Genomic DNA, 13,582 nt, shown 5'->3' with positions numbered 1-13,582 from the left:
CAATTGCTTTCCTCATGACTCTCAATCCAGAAACATCAGTGGCTGGATGAAAGATGCAAGAGTCTGTCTGGATCCTAGAAACTCATTCAGCTTTTATGCACACACACTGATTACAAGCAAACAGGTCACAGGTGAGGATGTTACCTTTAGTAGCCATTCAAACCCATTTGTGTCAACTTCTGTGCATGTTATCAGGGCAAAATCACCAGGGTATGTAAACTTTTGATCAGGATCATTTGGATGTTTTGGGTGGTCCTTAAGATTTAAAAGAGAAAACACAATAGTTTTACAATAAATGGCTTCAACTAACCACTATGAGTGGAGAAAAAGTTTTGGTGTTATGATTCATATTCTCTGAAAAAAAGGCCAAGGAAGCAAAAATTGTGCCGGGGTATGTAAACTTTTCAGCACAACTGTATTTTAACATCATGTGCACAGTCATATCTTGGTTAATAGAGACATTTTATAAAAAAAAACTTAAAAATGATTTAATCAGATGGACTTTACATGATCCATATTGTTAGAAATGTATAGCTGTGAAGGGTAAATGTATTATTTCATATAAACAGAGTATTCCATCCTAACATATGTAATGATTCAAGTAACCAGCAACTACTAGATATAATTGATTCTATTGAAATTCAAACTCACCAGGTTCATTTAATTTTTTTAGAAACTTAAATTTGAGGCAAATTGATTTACCATGAATCGCAATACTGCAAAGCCTCAAATTGCCCTGAAAAGACGCATGTAAAACTCTGAGGTCTTCTAAGACTGTATCCAATCTATTTCAAGCTCTTTACCACCAACATACACTTAAGCCCCGTTACACACTGCGATATCGCTAGCAATATCGCTGTAAAGTCACCGATTTTGTGACGTTGCAGCGATATTGCTAGCGATATCGCTGCATGTGATACTTACCTCGGACCGGCTCCCCGCTGGTTATCGCTGATCGCGCAAGAAGCTCCTGGATCATTCCTCGTCAGTCACTTCCTGCTGCACTTCCTGCTGTGACGATGAGAGATGCGTGGAGCCGGGCGGGAGGACGCAGCATCGCCGCGTCTGACAGGTAAGTAGCGATCCCCGACCCCAGCGATGTCGCTGGTGAGATCTGCCTGAGTGGCAGCTCACTAGCGACCACCTAGCGATGCACCAGCGATCCTGACCGCGTCATATCCGCTAGTCGGGATCGCTGGTGCATCGCTAGGTGTAACGGTACCCTAAGTAATATCAAAGTCACCTCATTACAGAAACGGATAGCAGCTAGTAGTAGTAAACAGCACATTCTATGACTCAGCAACTTTTCATGTTTTCTAAAATCAGAAAATGGTCCTGAAATTATCCTTATCAGCCATTTTTATTCAGCCAAACGATTTCATGCAGCACACTGACATAAACTGACGGTGTCGCTATCAAAAGTAACATTATCTTGCTGAGACTGAGAAAAGTGATGTGCTATATATTCCATAATGCCCTCTGATTCCTCTCCACTAATACTCTTGCCAGAAGCAAAGCATGTACTACTGTTGGTACCAGTGGTTATGGTGGTGGTACTGCTGCTGATAATTGTTCCCACATTCTTAGTCAAGATATGTTTTGGGCTTTTTTTATACTACCCTACTCAGTGCAATTGTTACTTTTTTCTTTTACTATATCCTATAATTAACCTTAAACAATCTTTTCATCCCAGATTATTGAACTTTTGCCAAACAGTGCAGAGCAAACAACGCTACATAGGTACACATAGAGGAAGACAAATGTGGCAATAGGCTGCACTACAGATGTGCCATGTATGATAGTAAAAATTAACTAGTAAAACACAGTTAAATGTCTTTATTTTTGTAAATTTTTTATTAATGGAGTGTAAAAAAGTAAAATTTGATGAGTTAAACAGACTTTCAAAAATTAAATTGCTTGCAAAATGTAGACTTTGCAAGGCAGACAGATTGGTGGAATCACACTATCGTTCATATGGCATCGTGTGTACGTATATATATGGGTGGCCATATATATAAACACAAAATTCCTAGTCTTGTCCAGGTGATAACTAAACAAAATAGACCCTGGCCACCCATACACGACTGAGCTAGCTCCAAATGACTAGCAGCATAGCAACCACTGATATTTGCAGTTTGGTGCACACAACCTGTGTAGACCCTTCTCAAAATGATTCTGGCTTATCTCTATTTATGACAAAATCAATGCAGCACCAAAATAATTCAAAGTCGGGTGCAAGGCCTCCAAGACCCACCCCGTGCTCAACAGGTCATAAGATATACATTAAAAAAAAGCAGGCAGCACTACGATGAAATGTGCATAAATGTTGACTTTTCTCAAGCAGCATGGGAGTGCACAATGCAGATTGAAATAATTATATCAAATACATGGTTATGAGTTGATTAATATATTCATAAATGAACTCATAACTCACACTTAGAGGATTTAGTTACACTATAGTAAAGTATAAGGCCAATATATGAATGACAAAACACCAAAATAGTCGTTCTGAAGAACCTCATCACATTAATCAGTGCATGCGCCATACCATGATGGAATTATAAACTTATGATGCTACGGAATGGCGTATGCACTGGTTACTGAGATGAGATAGTGATTAGTCTCTCTCCAATGTGACAGCGAAAGTTAACACATGCACAGTATATTCTTCAGATAATGGCGCTCAGTCATTCATATATTGGCCTGATACTTTACTATAGTGTGAGTCATCTTTTCTAATTATGTATGCTCCTGTATTCAGTCACGGTGTAATTAAGCACTATGCTCTTTATTATATATTGTATTATATTTACAGTGCCTTGTGAAAGTATTCGGCCCCCTGGAACTTTTCAACCTTTTCCCACATATCATGCTTCAAACATAAAGATACCAGATGTAAATTTTTGGTGAAGAATCAACAAGTGGGACACAATTGTGAAGTTGAACGAAATTTATTGGTTATTTTAAATTTTCGTGGAAATGCAAAAACTAAAAAGTGAGGCGTGCAATTGAGGGCAGAGTAAAGTACTGCAGTCCGCAGGCGCCGGGCCTCTCTGACCTTTCCCGGCACCTGCGCACTGCAGTACTTTGCTCTGCCCGCAACAGGGCAGATAAAGTACGCCTGCACAGGAGCTGCGACAGACAGCAAGGAAGAGGACGTCATCGCATGAAGACGGGAGGCGCCGGACCGGACCACTATACCCATCAGACCGGACCGGACCCCCGGGTGAGTATAATATAACTCATTTTTCTTATCTTTCAGGTTACATCAAGGACTTATCTACAGCATTAGCGGTGTAGATAAGATGCAGCTTATGTATGAAAAAATAGGTGACAGATTCCGTTTAAAACAATTTTGCCTTATCCTTTGGATTGTCTACATATTGATATTGATTACCATTCTGACTACACTCACATCACATCCTCTTTTGTGCTGCTTTGACTGGCTTCATTTCAGAGGACACTAGAACTACATTAGCACTACTGCTGTCAATCTGTGATCACTCTGAGGACTTTGATCTTCCTGCAGAAAAGTCCATACCTGTTTGCAGAGAATAACACCTTCATCCCCAGGCCATTTTTTCATTTATGTTCTTCACTACCTTTCTTCTCAGAGCCATAATATTTTTATTTTTTAACCAATATGGCCATGTGAGAGCTTGTTTTTTGCAGGCCAAGTTATACTTTTCGACGACACTATTGACTTTACTATATAATGTATTGGAAAACAGGAAAATATTCCAAGTGTGGTAAAATTGCAAAAAAGTGCAACTCCACAATTGTATTTCTTTTTCTACTATGTTCATGAAATGCTAAAAATGACCTGCCATTATGATTCTCCGGGTCATTATGAGTTCACAGCTACCAAACATGTATACTGTATTTTTCAAACTATAAGACGCATCTAGGTTTTAGAGGCGGAAAACAGGGAAAAAGATATTTTAAACAAAAAATGTGATGCAATATTTAAAAACATATATCATACTATTATGTGTGGTGCTATTATATATAATAGTATGTTATTATGTTGGAAGCTACGGGTAGAAGATGGTGCTGCGGGACCAGTGTGATGTCTGTATATAAGAAGAGGCTGGAGGGTGAGCATAAGAATGGGGGTGCAGGGTTTATATTTAAAACACTACTCCAGCACTGAAAAATAACACTGGATTGCTGCTTTAAGATCCCATGGGAGAACTATAACTCCCAGCACGTTCTACAGATCCTATCGCATGTTCGGAGTTATAGCTCTACACAGGAGTGGCAGAGTGCTTTTCTATGTGTTGTAATTATTAAATGTTTAATTAATTCTTACTTGTACAGGCTGTGCTCACATCAGTGCAGGTCCTGCAGCCAGCCACGCTAGAAAACCAAAAGTCTCTCTCTCTACAGTTTACAGGACCTGTGGTGAGGAAATGAAGGGCTGGAGCATCACATGACTGCACAGAGCCCTCCCTCTTATTACCTCACCACAGGTCCTGTAAGAGGAAGCTGCATTGTTTCTAGTGTGGTGTCTGCAGGACCTGTGGTGACATAATGAAGAGGGAGGACTCTGTGCTGTCATGTGATGCTCCAGCCCGCCCTCTTCATTACCTCACCACAGGTCCTATAATGATGGGAGCACTCAGCATCCGCAAAGCCCAAGCTGTGCTGTCAAGTATGCGACTGCGGCAATCACTCCTGTGACACCCTGCTCCTGCCACCTCCGTTTCCACTGGACACATGATCTCCCCAGCTGCTACAGGAATCTGGTGCTGGGGAAACTATGTGGGTTCGCTGTTTAAGTGAAGGAATATTCATTTTCTGCTCCCCGCCCACCTATCAGTGCCGAGCAGTGGCTAATGAATATTCCTTCACTTTAAGCATCGGTACCATGTGGTTTCCCCAGTGCTGGATTCCTGCAGCGGCGACATTTTCCTGCCTCCTGTGAGTGCGATCCCACTCCATCGCTGCCCCATCCCCACATGCTACATTCGGACCATAAGACGCACCCCACACTTTCCTCCCAAATTTGGAGGAAAAGAAGTGTGTCTTATGGTCCAAAAATACAGTAATTATTTTTATTTAAGTGGTGAAAAAAAATGCAAAGTTTGTTAAAGAAAAAAATGACGCCATTTTTGGTTACATGTATTGTCTCCTTTTTTCGAGATCTGTAACTGGGTGAAGGCTTATATTTTGTGTGCCAAACTGAAGTTTTTAATGATACAATTTTGGGGTAGATACAATCTTTTGATTGCCTGTTATTGCATTTTATTGCAATGTTCCAGCAATCAGAATAAAACATTGTTTTGGAATTGTTTTGTCGTTATGCTGTTTACCGATCGGATTAATTATTACTATATTTCAACAGATCAGGCGCTTCTGAATGCAGCGATACCAAATATGTGTATTTTTTTCTTATTGTTTTATTTTAAATGCATAAAAGGGGATGATTTAAACTTTTATATTTTTTTTATTTTTATCAGTTTTAAAAACTTTTTTTACACTTTTTACTTTCCTTGGTTCAATAGTCTCCTTAGGAGACTGGAAGCTGCTATTGTCTCATTGCTTGTGCTACTCATAGCAATGTTATAAAATCCTGTGAGCCACCTATGAGTTCAAAATACTCACTACACCCCTAGATGAATTCCTTAGGAAGTGAAGTTTTCAATATGGGGTCACTGTGGGGGGTGTCTCATGTTCTGGTACCTCTGGGGCTCATCCAAATAGCGTTTCTTCCTTTTCAACCCTCACATTTGGCTTAAGAATAATTTCTAACGACATATGGGGCGTCACCAAGTTTGGGAAAAATAGTGCATTGAATTATTGGGTCCAGTTTCACCTACTAACCCTTGTGTACCTGACAAATTTACAGTAAATACAAAAATTTATTTTTTCCCAATAAAACTTCATATTTCCACATCTCAATTTTATAAAATTCTATGAGGCACCTATGGGTTAAAAATACTCACTACACCACTAGATGAATTCCTTAGGCAGTGACGTTTTCAATATGGGGTCGCCTTGGGGGGGTTTTGCTGTTTCGGCACCTCATGGAACTCAGCTAATGGAACCAACAATTTATTCAAATTAAATCTGTGTTCTAAAATCCAAGTAGTGTTCCTTCTCATCCGATCCTTACTGTGTGCTCAAACAGTAGTGAACAACCACATAGCGTGTGCTGTCACATTCGGGAAAAGATGTCTAACAAATTGTGGGGTTCAATTTCTATAAAAACTCCTCGTGTAAATTATAAATTTGGTGCTAAAACAATATTTTAGTGGAAAAAAATGTTTTTTGTTCTCACATCTAAATGTAAGTTAAAAATGATCAGTAAATCCCTAGATGAATTCCTTTAGAGGTCTAGTTTCCAAAATAGGGTCACTTGTGGGGGAGTTTTGCTGTTTTTGCATTTCAAGGGCTCTCCAAATGTATAGGAGTATATGTTAGCACAGCCAAACAGGGAGGTGCCACTCACAAAGAAGCACAAACTACATCTGGCAGGGATCAGGGGAAAACAGCTCAGTTAAGTAGCTGGGCAATCACTAGAACACCGAACACCTGGTGAGTGACCTCCCAGTCACAGATTGGACAGCTGACCTGTCATTCAAAGCACCAACAGCCCAGCAAGCCCATCACAGAATTGGACAGCCAAGCTGTCATTCAAGACACAGGCAACTCAGGAAGACATTTTCCTTAGAACAGCATATCAATCCCTCAGTGAGTGGAGTAATCATGATACTATTCCAGACAAATAGAATTCTTTCCTTTTCAAGCCCTGCCATGTGCCCAAACTGTCAATTCTTGACCACATATGGGGTACCGTTACATTAGGGAAAAATTGTGTAACAAACTATGGGATCCATTTTCTCCTATTATATATTGTGAGCATTACAAATCTGTGGCTTATATATTGAGAACATTACAAATTTGGGGCTAAAGCAACATTTTCGGGAAAAAAATGAAAATTTTCAATATGATGACCTAATGTTATCAAATTCTGTGTAGCACCCATGGGTAGAGTTGAGCGAAACGGGTCGAACAATTTCAAAAGTCGCCGACTTTTGGCAAAGTCGGGTTTCATGAAACGAAACCCGACCCTAGGATGAGGTCGGCCACGAGGTCAGCGACTTACGCGCCAAAGTCGCGTTTCAAAAGTTTGTTTAGCGCTCTTTTTCAGCCAATCAGGATCCACGGACACTGTGGGCAACGTGATGACATAGGCAGGGGTCGCCACCATCTTTTAGAAGGGCATGCAAGTGATTGGCTTGCTTTGGTGGGCGTCACAGGGGTTATAAAAGGGCGTGCACGCCAACCGCCATCTTACTTCTGCCGATCTTAGCATAGGGAGAGGTTGCTGATTCTGTAGGGAGAGTGTTAGGCAGGGAAGAAGACAAAAAAACTGCTTCTGCTGCTAGCGATTTTGCCTGTGCAACACACCAGTCACTGTGTGTGCAGTGCAAGGGGAGGCTATATTGTGGTGGATCAGCGGTGTTGGTTGTTAGGCTGCCTTCTAAGGCTTCCTGACAGCTGCATTGCTGTTTCCCCACTGCTCTGCAAACTGCTTTTTTAAAAGCAATCCCAATTTTTTTTTTGTCCTGCTAAGGTACTGAGCGTGCATTTATTCACACCATACAGCGGTGTACGCTCCTCACACAGTACCGTGTAATGGCTGTTATCACAGCCACAGTGAAGCTATCTGTGTGTCACTGTGGAAGGATAAGTGGAGGACTTGTTCCGTTCTTACAGACCTACACTCTAGGTAGATTCCTATTCTGCCCAATTCTACAATTCACTTTTTTCACACCAGTGCCATCGAGCCTGTGACATAGCGCTCTGATATTCAGTGGGCCTCACACAATCCAAAAGTGTCCAGTGTCCACAAGTGTCTGCAGAAATTCAAAATCTCCCTTATCCTGTAGTCACTTTTTTCACACCTGCTGCATCGAGCCTGTGACATAGCGCTCTGATATTCAGTGGGCCTCACACAATCCAAAAGTGTCCAGTGTCTGCAGAAATTCAAAATCTCCCTTATCCTGTAGTCACTTTTTTCACACCTGCTGCATCGAGCCTGTGACATAGCGCTCTGATATTCATTGGGCCTCACACAATCCAAAAGTGTCCAGTGTCCACAAGTGTCTGCAGAAATTCAAAATCTCCCTTATCCTGTAGTCACTTTTTTCACACCTGTGCCATTGAGCCTGTGACATAGCGCTGTGATATTCAGTGGGCCTCACACAATCCAAGTGTCCAGTGTTCACAAGTGTCTGCAGAAATTTAAAATCTCCCTTATCCTGTAGTCACTTTTTTCACACCTGTGCCATCGAGCCTGTGACATAGCGCTCTGATATTCAGTGGGCCTCACACAATCCAAAAGTGTCCAGTGTCTGCAGAAATTCAAAATCTCCCTTATCCTGTAGTCACTTTTTTCACACCTGCTGCATCGAGCCTGTGACATAGCGCTCTGATATTCATTGGGCCTCACACAATCCAAAAGTGTCCAGTGTCCACAAGTGTCTGCAGAAATTCAAAATCTCCCTTATCCTGTAGTCACTTTTTTCACACCTGTGCCATTGAGCCTGTGACATAGCGCTGTGATATTCAGTGGGCCTCACACAATCCAAGTGTCCAGTGTCCACAAGTGTCTGCAGAAATTTAAAATCTCCCTTATCCTGTAGTCACTTTTTTCACACCTGTGCCATCGAGCCTGTGACATAGCGCTGTGATATTCAGTGGGCCTCACACAATCCAAGTGTCCAGTGTCCACAAGTGTCTGCAGAAATTCAAAATCTCCCAGAAATTCAAAATCTCCCTTATCCTGTAGTCACTTTTTTCACACCTGTGCCATCGAGCCTGTGACATAGCGCTGTGATATTCAGTGGGCCTCACACAATCAAAGTGTCCAGTGTCCACAAGTGTCTGCAGAAATTCAAAATCTCCCTTATCCTGTAGTCACTTTTTTCACACCTGTGCCATCAAGCCTGTGACATAGCGCTGTGATATTCAGTGGGCCTCACACAATCCAAGTGTCCAGTGTCCACAAGTGTCTGCAGAAATTCAAAATCTCCCTTATCCTGTAGTCACTTTTTTCACACCTGTGCCATCGAGCCTGTGACATAGCACTGTGATATTCAGTGGGCCTCACACAATCCAAGTGTCCAGTGTCCACAATTGTCTGCAGAAATTCAAAATCTACCTTATCCTGTAGTCACTTTTTTCACACCTACTGCATCGAGCCTGTGACATAGCACTGTGATATTCAGTGGGCCTCACACAATCCAAGTGTCCAGTGTCCACAAGTGTATGCAGAAATTCAAAATCTCCCTTATCCTGTAGTCACTTTTTTCACACCTGTGCCATCGAGCCTGTGACATAGCGCTGTGATATTCAGTGGGCCTCACACAATCCAAGTGTCCAGTGTCCACAAGTGTCTGCAGAAATTCAAAATCTCCCAGAAATTCAAAATCTCCCTTATCCTGTAGTCACTTTTTTCACACCTGTGCCATCGAGCCTGTGACATAGCGCTGTGATATTCAGTGGGCCTCACACAATCCAAGTGTCCAGTGTCCACAAGTGTCTGCAGAAAATCTAAATCTCCCCTGTCCTATAGACACCTTGTACCTTGTTTTACATTACTATATAGTTTGTAGGATTTTGTCTACATTTCTACCAAAAATGAGGAAGGCTGGTGGAAGAGGCCGTGGAATTGGGCGGGGGTTGGCAGCTGGTAATGATGGTGTTGGTGGTGGATCTGATGGTAGTGGCAAAAGCAAAATAGGACCGAATGCAGGAGGTGTTGAGCCTGCGTCATCGTCTGGCTCCATAAGGCTTCGAAGGCTTAGTTTTCTAGGAGTTGGCAAACCGCTTTTAATGCCAGAGCATCAGGAAAAAGTTTTGTCTTACATTGCTGACTCAGCCTCCAGCTCTATCGCCTCCTCTTCTGAAGTTGTAAAAAGTAAAAGCATTGAGTCGTCATTGGAGGCTCATGTTCATGAACCACACCTTTCCTTGTGTCCTTCACCACAACCAAGATTGAAGGATGATGCAGGCCATACTACTGATTACTCCATGGAGCTGTTTTCACATACCATGCCTGGATTATCAAGTGAAATGGTGAATTACCCAGGCCAAGATGAATCTGACATGGAGTGCACTGATGCACAGCCGCTGATAGATGATTCTGCTGGTACATTCACTCAGAGCACTACATTGTCCGCGCAGTGTACAGAGCCAGATTCTGACCCTGATGAGACTCAGGTGCCCCTTCCCGCACACTATACCTCCATACACGGTGACACAGAGGAAGGCACACATGACATTGAAGAGGAGGTGATGGATGACCCAGTTGTTGACCCAGATTGGCATCCATTGGGGGAAGAGGGTGCTGCTTCCAATAGCTCAGATGAGGAGCATCCACAGCAGACATCAACATCGCAACAGCTGTTATCTGGCAGGCCCGGAGCACTCCAAAGACAGGTTCCAAAAATCAAAAGAGTTGCTGGACAGCTTGTCCAGAGGGTCAAAACATCACAGCGTGCTAGGCCGCAAAATGTCTGCCAAAGTAGGAAGAGTGCAGTGTGGCACTTTTTTGAACAAAATCCTCATGATCAGGCCAAAGTTATCTGTAAGAAGTGCGCAAAGACCTTTAGCCAAGGGAAAAATCTGAAAAATTTGAATACCAGTTGCAAGCTTAGACATTTAACCAGCATGCACTTGCAAGCGTGGACACAACACCAAACCTCAAGTGCCACATGTGCAACTGATCACAAAGAAGGTAGTCAGCAACGCTACATTGTTTCCCCCACTGTAAGCCCACCGGTTAGCACAGCAGCAAATGTTGAGGTGTCGTTGCAAGGCCACAGCAGTCAGGGAATCCCACTGTTATATCAACGAAATACTGAATCTAGGCCATCAGAAAGAACACCAACTCCATCACCATCATCAACCCTCTCTCAGTCCGCCCTGTCCACCGCTACTTCCACCATATGCAGCTCTCAAGTCCAGCTCACCCTCCCAGACACTATGAGTAGGTCAAGAAAGTACTCAGTCTCTCATCCGCGTACACTGGGTTTGAACGCCCACATTGCCAAACTAATCTCGTTTGAGATGATGCCCTATCGGTTGGTGGAAAGCGCAGTACCACGCTATGACCTATCCAGTCGCCACTTCTTCTCTCGCAAAGCCATCCCAGCCCTCCACCATCATGTGAAAGACCACATTGTCCATGCACTCAAGCAGTCAGTGAGTGGAAAGGTGCACCTCACAACTGATGCATGGTCCAGTCGGCATGGCCAGGGCCGTTACGTGTCCATCACTGCGCACTGGGTTAATGTGGTGGATGCAGGGTCCACAGGGGACAGTGGTGGTGGGACAGTGCTGCCTAGCCCACGGTATAGGAAACAGTTGGCTGTAGGCGTTCCACCCTCCTCCTCCTCCTCCAGAAGCGAAAGCTCGTCCACAGAGCGCAGTCGTACGAGCACTCCATCTGCAGCTGCCACTGTTGCACACGAGGTGTCCCCCTATCGAGCAGCTAGTGGAAAGCGTCAGCAGGCTGTGTTGCAGATGATGTGTTTGGGCGACGGACACACCGCCGAGGTGCTGGCCGAGTACTTGAAGCGACAAACTGAGTCATGGCTGGGCAGTGTACATCTTGAGGCAGGCAAGGTAGTTAGTGATAACGGCCATAATTTTATGGCAGCCATAGCCCTTTCAAAACTCAGCCACATACCTTGCTTGGCTCAAACCTTGAACCTGGTGGTGCAGTGCTTCCTCAAAAATTATCCGGAGTTAACAGCCCTGCTCCATAAGGTGCGAAGACTGTGCGCGCACATCCGCCGGTCGCCTGTACACTCCGTTCGTATGCAGAAGCTGCAGCGATTGCTCCACCTTCCCAACCACCGCCTCATTATCGACATTGCAACAAGGTGGAACTCCACCCTGCACATGGTGGAGCGGCTGTGCGAGCAGAGGCAGGTCATAATGCATTTGTGGGAGGATACATGGCCAGGCACTTTGAAAGCAGACATGGAGTTGACAGGTGTGCAGTGGTCGAAGCTGAAAAACCTCTGTAAAGTCCTTCAGTGTTTTGAGGAATGCACATGGCTGGTAAGCGTAGACGACGCCATCCTAAGCATGAGCATCCCACTTATGCATCTCCTCATGCAAACTTTGACGCACCTTAAGGAGCAGGCGTCTGCAGCCAATGTTGACGAGGAGGAAGAGGTGGAGGGAATCCTTGATGACATTCAGCCATTGTCTGCTCAGGGACCTCTCCTGGACGAGTTGGAGGAAGAAGAGGAGGAGGAGGATGATGATGGGGATGATTACTTAGGGGAGGAGGATGCATCTCGTGGGGCAAGTGAAAATGTTGGCGTGGCAAGGTCTGGTACAGGGTTTGTGCGTGACTGGAGGGATGTGGATTTGCCAGAAAGTGCTCCTCCAACCAGCACTCGCAGTGCATCATTGACACCGGGAACATTGACCCACGTGTCAGATTATGCCTTGCGGATCCTAAAAAGGGACCCCCGCATTGCCAAAATGATGAACGATAATGACTACTGGTTGGCCAGCATCCTGGATCCACGCTATAAAGGCAAATTACAAAACATCATGCCACAGGAGAACCTTGACCTAATATTGGCTAATAAACAAGCAACTCTGGTAAATCGGTTGCTTGAGGCATTCCCAGCACACAGCAGCGGTGATGGTTCTCACACGAGCCGTACGGGCCGGGGGGCAGCTTGGCAGAGGTGTTCATGGTGCACACAGCAGAAGTGGCGTTGGAGACAGGGGTTTCATGACAATGTTGTGGACCGACTTTTCAAGTACCGCTCACACAACTGGTAATACTGCATCGATGGAAAGTGACAGGAGACAGCAGTTGTCAACTATGGTTACAAACTACTTTTCCTCCCATATCGATGTTCTCCCACACAGGTCATTCCCCTTTGACTATTGGGCTGCTAAACTGGACACCTGGCCTGAATTGGCACAATATGCCTTACAGGAGCTCGCTTGCCCAGCTGCAAGTGTGCTATCGGAAAGAGTCTTCAGTGCAGCTGGATCAATCCTGACAGAAAAAAGGACCCGTCTGTCAACCCAAAATGTGGATGATCTAACCTTCATTAAAATGAACCATGCATGGGTTTCCAAGGATTTTGTCCCACCTTCCCCTGATGACACATAGGGTGACAGAAAAATGGCTTGCTTTGGTCCACCTCTTCCTGGGACTTGACCTGTTTCGCCTTTTGCATCAGCTGAATGTCCAACATCAACATATGCCACTTTCTAAAACTCACTAACTGTGCTGCCTCCCCCCCCATGGCCGGGGTCACCACCTAGCGCACGACACCGTGCGAGTGCCGTTACCCTGGACAGGTGGGTAGGCCGACTCTTGGGCGCGGGCACTGGCACAGGGTTCCTCATAGTGCAATCAAGTGTCTCTGACGGTGGTGGTGCACACCAGCTGTCAGACACACCGCCGTACTATGAGGGGCACAGTGCCAGTACCGACGCCCACGAGTGGGCCCCCCTTGCTTGGGCAGGGCCCCAGCATTTGCAATCTTTACCGCTCCCTGCTCCTCCGCTGTGTAGTCTGGGCCGTCAA

This window comes from Dendrobates tinctorius, unplaced genomic scaffold, assembly GCF_039654945.1.
Source record: "Dendrobates tinctorius isolate UK_male_01 unplaced genomic scaffold, ASM3965494v1 ptg000046l, whole genome shotgun sequence".
Classification (NCBI taxonomy): Eukaryota; Metazoa; Chordata; class Amphibia; order Anura; family Dendrobatidae; genus Dendrobates; species Dendrobates tinctorius.
This window is presented reverse-complemented; position numbering follows the sequence as displayed.